Source organism: Leptonychotes weddellii, chromosome 7, assembly GCF_054177405.1.
Source record: "Leptonychotes weddellii isolate Sample4059 chromosome 7, ASM5417740v2, whole genome shotgun sequence".
Classification (NCBI taxonomy): domain Eukaryota; kingdom Metazoa; phylum Chordata; class Mammalia; order Carnivora; family Phocidae; genus Leptonychotes; species Leptonychotes weddellii.
The window spans coordinates 84,192,134-84,202,559 of NC_138375.1; the positions used below are offsets into that span (position 1 = coordinate 84,192,134).

The window sequence follows — 10,426 nt, forward strand, 5'->3', positions numbered from 1 at the left end:
AAGAAAAAAAAATATCTAAAATTAAGAGTGTAAGATACCTCCAAATTGGTAAATTAACAATAATTCTAACTTCTACCTAAAGTGTACTCAGAAGACTGTTTACTATTCTTCCCAGTAAAAGACCAAGTTTTAAAATAACCATACTTGTAGCCACATCAATTAAGCATGTTTATGTGTTAAAAATATGTAAATTTGTAGGTTTGACATCATAACCATTGAAAAAATATAATTATATTTAAATATTTCATTTAGCCAAAAATTTTCCTACATTGAGGTCTTTCTTGCCTCACTATGCTTACTTCTGAAATGCGTTATCCATTTGTGAATATTTTCTTTTAAATGAGTTGGTCAAAACACCTAACATGCAGTTAATTACCCACATGCTCTGTAATCCTTAAATTTGAAAATTGCTGGAAAATGTGTATTACTATTTTTCTATGCCAATCACTGAAAAAGACACATAGTTAGAGACTTACCTAATTCTAATAGGCCCCAAACACACATCTTCGGAGTGGGAAGGGTAATAGAAACTACTTATGAAGGCCACTTTTTGCCTCTCCTGAATTTATATACAAACACCCAGATACACTGGCACAGGTTATTTCTTTTTAAATGTGCCTCAAGAAGCACGGCTATTGTTAGCAATTAATGCAACTTTGTGAAAGAAAATCTCAGCACTTAGAATTGCTCTAAAACAGCAATTGGTTTCGCTGCTATTTTTCACCATATTTGAAACAAGTGACAAACTGCTAATTATACAAAGTAGTTTAAAATTCAATATTCCAGATGCTTCATTCTACTTTCACAATGACATAAAGGGCTTTCATCTCAGTAATGTTAAAAAGACATTTAGGGATCAGATTAGTTTTAATAACATCTTTGAATTATTTGTGTTTCAAATATTTTCCAGTTTTCTGACCAACTCTAGGTACTTACAGCTAAAATTAAGCCGTATTATTTTAAAGATTCCATTATTTTACTAAACTCAGATTTGAAACTTTGGATGCCGTGAGTCATGTTCAAGCACTTAACATTTATAGCCCAAATGTGACCACTCAGGTACTCCTATAAATATTTTGTGCCTCAGTAGCCTCAGATGTTTTCTCTGTATCAACTGAGTTTTAATTTCCTGATAATATATTATTTGAACGACTTCTGAATGAAATTCTTTCTTCTACTTACTGAAGTCACCCCCTCATTAAATATCGAATACAAAATATCTAAGAACCAACCACAAAAATAGGAAAAAGGATGACTTGCCAGGTCTTTCAAGAATCTTAAGAGTGAACCAATGATCTCTTTGCTTTCGGCAGCCCTGTAAATGGGAATAGTCAGCCATAATTTTTCTGCCCCAAGAATACTTGAAGAAAGGGGTGGAATCCTCTTTAGAGGGACTGATTGATTAGGGCCATAAGAAAGCGTGTGTTTTATTTTCTAAGGGCACTAAAGGTCGCACTAGTATCAGCACCTCTCCCGGCCAGAGCCCAGGAGCTAAGACAAGCCTGCAGGTGGAAACAGTTGAGTCCCACCCCAATTTGTACATCAGTAGCTTTATTGAGAGCTCAGAACAGTTGAGAATTGAGCAGCTTATCTTTAGTACTTTGTGCCTTTGATACTTGGCTTCCTTCTTAGAAGAGAAATAAGTTGTTGGCTGGTATGCAGTTGATGTGATCTACACTCTGAACAAATACCATTCACAGTTGCCTCTGAATAAACAAGACGCTTTTTAAATTAGTTTACAAAGAATTTTGTATGCCCTTTTGGATGCTGATAAGAAGCAGTGCAGAAGCCAACTCTCTTAGGTCAGCTCAACTTAGTGACAACACTATATCATTGATAACACCATTTTGAACTTGAGCTTCTTTTATTTTCCTTTATAGCTAAGTTACGGAGTCTTTTCAAGCGGCTTGGGCTGCAGGTGTTCAAACTTCTGCAGCTATGCCAAGGAGTTGTACTTACAGATCAGAAAGGACTAAACGCATGTTTCTAATGAAGCAATTAACTTAAGTGCCCCCTTGTTCAGAAAAGTAGGCTGATACCTAAAGTGAATTCAGAACAAAGATGAGCACACAGCACACGCTAAGTCTGTAATTAGATTCCTGATCATATTATTTTGTTTAACCTTATTTTTTTAAAAAGGGAAGAAAAAAAAATGTAAATTCTAAATTGAAAGTATGGTGATAAATTTTTTTAAAGTTCTATCATATAAAAATTCAAGGGTAGTACCATACGTATGGCTAGATAAAAAGGAAAGAAAGTCTTATGCAACAACCACTGGGCTATTTACTTTACTTTTAATAAGAAAAACATCACACAAGTCAGAAAACTAAGTGCAAAGAAAATGATGATTTTCCTGTTTGTTCAGTGTTTTTAAAAAGCATTGGTTATTAATGTTTATCTTACCAGAATTCCCACACTGAAGACTTTTTTTTTAAATTAATAATTGATTCCTAGCATTTTCATTATTCCTTTCCTATCATTTTCATTAACAGCAAGTCAACTTGCTGGTTGGAGTTATCTATCTGAATAAAGGGTAAATTAAGCCTTTTTTTTTCCCTAAATGACCACAAAATCAAAATCAATTTACCTTTAAATTTCCAAAGCAATTAAACAAAAATATCAAGCTAACTTTCTATAGAAGAAATGGTTTCTTGAAAGAATATTTTCCAGTTCCAATTATCTAAACTTTAAGGGTAAAGAATTTATAGTATCATTAAATACTTTTCTAAACATGTCAATATTACCTTCATTCTATTAATTTAGAAATGAAAGTAAGGTGACCGGCTGTCCAGGTTTCCCTGAGATTTTCTTGGTTTCAACTTTCGAAGTCCCAGGTGCAGGAAGCCTCCCAACCTCAGGCCAACTGGGATGGATGGTCACCCAGAGTAAGAGTAAAATACAGTTAAGACTGTGGGCGTAATCTTGTTCAAAAACTCGTAAAATACAGCTCATGTTCAAGTTAGATGTCAGATTAGCAGTCTGATGCTTCAGGAATAAAGCATTAGAACTATAAAATTAGTCTAAAAAGTAAGGCATCTTTGCCATAGTCATAGTCCATTCTCAGTTTCCCCTTATGACTGTGGAATGCCACCTGCAGCCATTCCAAATATATTACTACTCATTTCCTCTACTTATCTTTTACAAATACCATTAGTAATCATTAGTTTCAGTGATTCAAGTTCACTTCCTCTTTTCTTTTTTCTTTACCCAATGAACTAAGTATTTTAAAACAGTAAAATAGCTTGACTAAATTTCCCACATAAAACCTAACACCTAGATCCAAAATGCCCTAAAAATTGGACCCAGAGTTCCAGGACTTCCTATTCATCAAATGGACACTCTTAATTACAAATAAACTTGGCAGAAAGGATGAGAGCATACTTATCATTTTGGAAACTTTCTAAACTTTCACAAGAACACTTCAGTCCTAATTGCAGAATTTCCTGTGAGAATGACACTTAACAGAACTGAAGAGATAAGATAATACCTGAAAATACAGCATTAGCTAAACAACAGTCTTTCTTCATTAAGAATGTAGTAATTTTGATTTCTTAAGCCGTGAAATTTTGACACTTCTCTCGTATTTTAATTTCAGAAGAGAGAGGGTGTTCCTATGAAATACCATCAGTTAAGTGTATATACAGTCTTTTCTACTTCAAGAATGTGCTGCTCAGAACTGAAATGTAACTAAAAGCATTTGTATGGAAAAGAAACAGGACTTGCACTGTACTTTTTCCCCTACACACAAACCCACCATTTACTTATAACTGTACCCATTTATCTGCCTATTTCAAATGGCAAACAGGCGATGAATGATAAGACTGGGGTACAAATGAGAGTTAATCCTGAAAAAAACAACCCTGTAACATATCCTTAACTGGTGACAGTACCTAATTCAGCCACTCAAAAAATTTTAGGAACTACGCGAAATTGCTGGTATTTAACAATGTTTAACTTACAAAAAATGGCAATTTCACATGGTTTGAATGACAGCAAGTTATAAACAACACATTCCAAATTGGATGAATAATTACTATTTATTTCCCATGCTGTAATTTTTGACTCTAAGTCATTTTCAACCACATCCCTGAACATATTTTGGACTGTAGTGGGAGGCTGTTCCAAGATAAAAGCAAAAGATTCACGAGCTGATAATTGTGCTAGGTGATGGGTACACAGGAATCCATTATGTTCTACCTTTATATATGTTTGAAATTTTCTACAATAAAATGAATAAAAAGAAAATAGTTCAGTAAGTATTATTTGACCATCAGGCTGGTTATATTGTTACAGAGTACCTTTGTAAAAAGAGACAAAGTCACCTATTAGAAATTTATTCCTAAATATATAATTCAATACTTCAAAACTTAGGAGCCTATTTAAGAAATATTGAGTTCAGTGTTGACTCTTTGGTAAATAGTCTTTATCTGATAAGCATGACACCTGAAATACTGGTATGTAATGCTCTGGTGACTGACTCAGAGATGAGCACATGATTCAAGTTAGGACAAGTAAGACCAGTGAAGCCTAATTCCACGACTTAAGGATATAGATTCTTCTCTACTGGATTTGATGCCATAACACTGTGAGCCTGAAGCTGCTGACAACAAAACCAACAGAGCAGAAAGTGAAACTGAGGTGTGGGCAGCAGCTCAGATCTGGTTCCAGCAACACCAGAATCTAGATCTAATCACAGATGTTTTAGGTATGAGGCCAAGAAGTTCCTTTCTGTTTAAGCTACTTGGTTTCAGGCTTTGGAATCAGTCAGACTTCAGTATGAATCCTCACTGTCATTTCTTGGTTGTGTGGACTTCAGCAAATTATTTAATTCTCTAAATGGTACCTGCAAAACAGTTGTCAGTCAGCAATGTGTGTATTCCGTCATTGGCATGAGTACCAAACTTCGGGAAACACTATATTAAATTCATAGTATTTAACACCAAACAGGAAGTTTCACATTTTCAGCTTAATATGTTTACACTCTCATCAGTTCTAAAATACGTGACATTTGAAAGTACTGGGCAACTTTGTTATCACTACATGATAAATAACTGGTAACAGGTGGTTCAAGAAGACAACTGGTGAATATTTTCCAGAAGGCCCTAATGATTCTAGAAAAAAATGTCTATTCAAAACAAAGGTTCAAGTCTTGGTTACATGCAAAAAAAATGTTTTCCAAGTTTTAAAATCATTAATTAATAAGTTTAATGTTTCTCCTTAAAACTCAACAGCTTACCTCAAAATATTGGCAAATGTGCTCTAAAAGAGGGCTCCAATCAATTTAAATTTTAAAATTGTTTCTTTCCCTTCCATCCTTAATATACTAAAAAAAATACATTAAAAGCCTTTTATGAACCTCTAATGCAATTTGTTTTTCATATTTGAAAATTTGTTTATAAAATATTTATAGCAATAAATGTAGCTCCTGGCCGAACATATGACCTCAACTATACTTTGCATCCATTCTTCATAATATAAACTTAAGAGTGTGATGTGGTTAAACAACTAGATTACTATATAAAAGCCATCAGTCTCTGTTATTAGAAAAGCAATGAGAGGACCAGTCCTGATACTCATGGTTTATGCTCTTCTAGGACTGTTTTAGGACTATCATTCAAACAATGCTCAGTTTAACCTTCTTCTAGACGTGTGCAAAACAGATGTAAGACTGTATGGTTCCAATGACTTGATAAAAAACCTTCAAATGTGTCTTTATTTTGCATCAAATGCTCTATTACAGTGATATTCATATGGGAATTAAAAGTGGTGATCTGTGATATTCAACCAAACATACCAACTTTACTTGCTCTTTAATCCACTCATTTTCTTCTGAGATACAGCTGTCAAATAATCAGAACAAATCTTCTTATCACATTTAAACTTCAGAAACTTATTTTGTTTTCTCTATTGCTAAATTCTCAGAGCATAAACTTTTGGTTCCCAAAAGTAATTTCTGAGTCTTGAGTTGAGCCAATTTTTGTAAGAATAATATGTAAAATGATGAGGTTGGTTCCTAAACACAGGATTAAGGCAAGAGTTTTTTATTCAATTTATAGATGAGTATCATTGCACAAGTAATTTACGAAATTATAAATTGCAACCATGCTGTCATTTTTTAAAAACACATAAGTTAAGCCCACAAATGGAACTATATTAGGATACTGTTATACAAGCATCTACCTACAAATTAACAAAGAACTGTCAATAAATTTTTTAAATTCGACTTTAAGTGCTCCAGAGTTTAGACAGATGTTATCCTACTTTCTCTGAGCAGCTGTTCATTGGACATGTTCCTTATTTATTGATATACTGTGTTCAATGCTAGTGTCACATTTCTTAAACAGGAACTTGGCAACTTCCAAATTCCATGGTAAATATTGACATATCTCAGCATGTCAATATTTATACTGCCAACACTTTGATGAGTCTCCTCAACAATGGCTGCATCTTATTTCTTAGCAGCCACTTCTGTTCCAGTTGAGCAAGGTCTTTCTTTATTCAACAGCATCCTCTCACACAAAGACCAGATTGACTTTCTGGCTTATTTCAACATTTTGGACACTTTTACAGGGTTAGTAAAGTTCAAAGAAACAAGGCACAAATTTAGGAATAGTCGTTTTTGATTACTTGATCCCAAGCCTAATCATCATTTTCAACCCCACTGCTGCAGCCGAAAACCGCTGAGGCCTTTTCAGAATTTATAGTCAGATTATTTCCTTTTCTGTTAGTCCTAAAGGCTATCCAGCATTACAAAAAAGATTGGTTTACGGACTACAACAATGATGATAATATTCAGGGGACAGTTTAAATTCAGAATGTTTACCATAAAAGGTAGTTTGAGGTCTGGTTCATTATCTACAATTAAACTGTTTTAAATACAGAATTACTTTACCTAATTTTTGTGCCAAGTATCAGAAATTATGTTAACAAACTAATTATCTTTAACTCAACCTTAACAACAAATTTCCATATCATTGTGAGAAAAATCTTCACAATATCTTGAAAACAGCCCAGGATTCCCCAATGGCACACAACCAAAAGTTTACTTTAAAGCTATTGGCAGGACTGGCAGCTAGCAAAAGCACGGATGTCTCATGAGCAGTTTGGAATTCCAGCATGGATTTCCCCTTTGAGGCAACAAAAGTCTCAAGGGTGTTCTTCCAAAAAGAGCCCCGTCTCATCAACATTAAAAACTGCTGACTATAATAACCCTCTGTTCATCTATTTCAGCCAATGTCTTAGGAAAAAAAAAGCACAACTCATGTTCTCATCAGCGCTGGCAGCTTCACAAATGACAAGGAACAAATTGCCCTGGACTATAAAATGCATTAACTACCTCCTACCTGTATAAAAACTATCCTTCTATTATTTTAAGGACAGCCACCTTTTCCTAGAAAACAAGGTATAGCAAATAGACCATCGGTTTTATACTCAAAGAGTCAGCTTGAGATCAAAACTCTACTGCTTCATAGCTGAGTGACTTTGGTCATGCTATTAATGCATTAAAAACATTCACTGACTGCTTCCTATGTACCAGGCTTTGATATCCCCAGAATGAGTTAAGACACATTCCCACCTCTCGAGTGAGATAAAAACACCCAAAAATAATTATTTTACAAGCTTGTAAAGTGCAGAGGCAGGGTGATACCTCCTCTCAAGAGTTCACTTAAGCCAGCCTGACATTTCAGGGAAGGCTTCCCTGAGCTACACCTGATATGAACCTTAAAAGGTGAAAAGGAAAGAGATAAGAAAAGGCATTCCATGCAGAAGACCCTGCATGATGAAAGGCTTGGAGGCAAGAAACAGCATAATACCTGGACACGATAAACAATTCAATGTTTCACAATGACTGCCAATCAAGGGTGACTAAATTCAAATACCCAGTAGAGTTCATTCATTCAACCAAAGCACGTGCACTTCTGTGCATCAGACAGTGCTTTAGAACTTGGCATAAGGAAACAAAACAGATAACAATTCTTTCCTGTATTTTAATAGATCAAAAATGAAAAACCACGTAATAAGTATGTAAAATACATAGTAAGGTGATAAGTGCTAGAATAAAAAGAGAAGATAACACAGGATAGAGAAAACTGGGAGTACAGAGGCCAGTGGGGGAAAGGGGGAGAGTTGCAAAGCTGCAATTTTAAATAGGAGGTTGAGGTAAGCTTTATTGAAAAGGTGATATTTGAGCACATACATAAAGATCAGTTGTGTGGATGTCTGGGAAAAAGCATTCCAAGCAGATGAAGCAGCCAGTGCAAAGGCCCTAGGGCAGAAGTGGGCTTAGTGTATTTAAGAAACAAGGAAGCCAGTATGGCTGGGACAGAGTGAGGGGAGAGGACACAAAGGCTGAAGTCAAGGAGGTAATAGGAAACCAGATCATGTAGTTTTGTAGGCCAATGTCAGGATGTCAGCTTTTATCGTGAATGTTTTTAAGCAAAGAAGTAATGTTACATTCCTTCTAATAAACTTTTTATTTTGGAGTAATACTGAATTTACAGGAAAGCTGCAAAGATAACACAGAGTTCCCATATACATCTCACCCAGTTTCCTCTAATATTAACGTCTGGCGTTCAGAAAGAGAGGGAACTAAGAATATGAACTCGGGAGGCTTCAGTATACAGATGGTTATTTAAAGTCATTAAGATTTGATATAATCAAAAGGAAGTAAAGAAAGAGGAAAAGAAGAGAAGCAAAGATTGAGCCCTGGAACACTCAACAATAAGAGATCATGAAGAACAGAAGGAAGACAGAAGGAACCAGTGAGGTAGAAGGAAAACCAAGAGAGTGTGATGTCCTGGAAATGAAGTGAAGAAAATACATCATGAAGAAGGAAGTGATTAACTGCGCCAAAGGTTGCTGATAGCTCAAACAGGAAAAAGACTGGGAATAATCAACACCTGGAGACCACTGGTGACACTAAGAGGATTTTGAGAAAGGGTGGGAGAAAAACCATGCTGAAAGAATGAATAGAAAGAATAGAAAAAGAGGAATTGGGATTTGGAACATAAAATCCTTAGAGGATTTTTGTTCAGAAGAGCAATAAATGGGGTTAGAAGTGGAGAAAGGTTAAGAGAAGCAGTTCATAAAGTAAAAGAAATAACATTAAGGTCAAAAATGGGTCTTAATCTAAGAGCCACAGGGAAAGCATATAAAAAACAGGGGGAAGGGGAGAAGAAGGACAAAGACAAAACTTAGAACACAAACAGCCTTAATCTTAAACTACAGAGGCTAGCTGAGGATTAGAGAAAACAAGCAGTTAAGTAAAACCATTACCTTTTAATATATGTGTGACCATCAGTGAATTTAAAAAAAAAAAAAAAAGGAAATCATACAAAAGGAAACCATTAACATTATCAACACTAGATACAAAGTGAAAGGGGGTGGGGGATGAGGGAGGCTGACTAGTGGTAAAAAAGCAATACCACTTTAATTCAAAAACCTTATACTGAGTTCCCAATAACTATGCGAACTGAACACGTCAAAACACCTGTTTCTCCATTTGGATTATGCAAAGACAAAATCGGGTGGAAAATAAACCCTCATCTAATGGGATTATCAAAACTGAAAGAAGCTAAATAATAATACTACTGATTAAAAGAGAAAGTTGGCATGTAATTCCTTTCGCTGATGGACCACTTCTCTAGAATACCTATGCAACTATTCAACTTAGGAAAGGGCAGTTTCTTTCCATTTGTTACTACAGAAAGTTCATCCCTTACCCAAAAGGGCCTAGTACGCTTCAGGCCCCAGGTGAAACCCATAGACAGTTTACAAAGAGCGAGGGATTGGGGGAGGGAGGGGGAGAGGGGGAGAGGGGGAGAGGGGGAGAGAGAGAGAGAGAGAGAGAGAGAGAAAGAGAGAGAAGGCCTGCGTCAGAATTGTCCAACAGCCTACTCAACACAACCCTCCGGATTCAAGTGTCTTACTACTTCCACAACCATTACAGGGCACTTCAAAGGCGCTCTGCATTCTAGAGAATCCCTCAGGTGCAAACGGAGAAACTGAAGAGGGGGTGTAGCAGGTGCACACCCTGCACGTAAGTTTAGGGAACCCAGGCGTCCGAGAGTGCAAAAACGGAAGGTCCAGGAGCTTACACATTGAGGGGGATCCGAGCTGGGAAAAATCATGCACTGAGGAATTCTAAAGGGAAATAATAGGGAACTAAAAAAAAAAAACGAAAGTAAGAAAGAAAAACAAAACAAGGACAAAACAAAGGACTATTACTCTCACTAATTTACTATTACTAAAATACGCAGCTCACGCTTCCGGACCCTACCTCTCAGTTCCTCCACTTCCGGTCTCCTCCAAAAGGCCCGCTCCCGCAGCCAGACGTCCCGCAGCCAATGAGAGCATCGTCCACTTCCGCAAGGACGCCTGACGTCTTTTAGCTCCTGCCTTTTCCGGTTGCGAGGAGCCTATCCTC

The 10,426-nt window shown here is 36.2% G+C and overlaps 1 protein-coding gene across 5 annotated transcripts in view; it reads right to left on the bottom strand.

Annotated features, from left to right (window-relative positions):
- Positions 1-10,396, bottom strand: part of XRCC4 (X-ray repair cross complementing 4) — a 292,420-nt gene extending 282,024 nt beyond the window's left edge. For 4 of the 5 annotated variants that reach the window (XR_014147101.1, XM_081826618.1, XM_031016809.2 and 1 more), the window contains exon 1: positions 10,280-10,396. The gene's annotated coding sequence lies outside the window, so the exon portion shown is untranslated. The other variant, XM_031016810.2, reaches the window with a different exon arrangement.
- Positions 10,397-10,426: the final 30 nt, after the last annotated feature.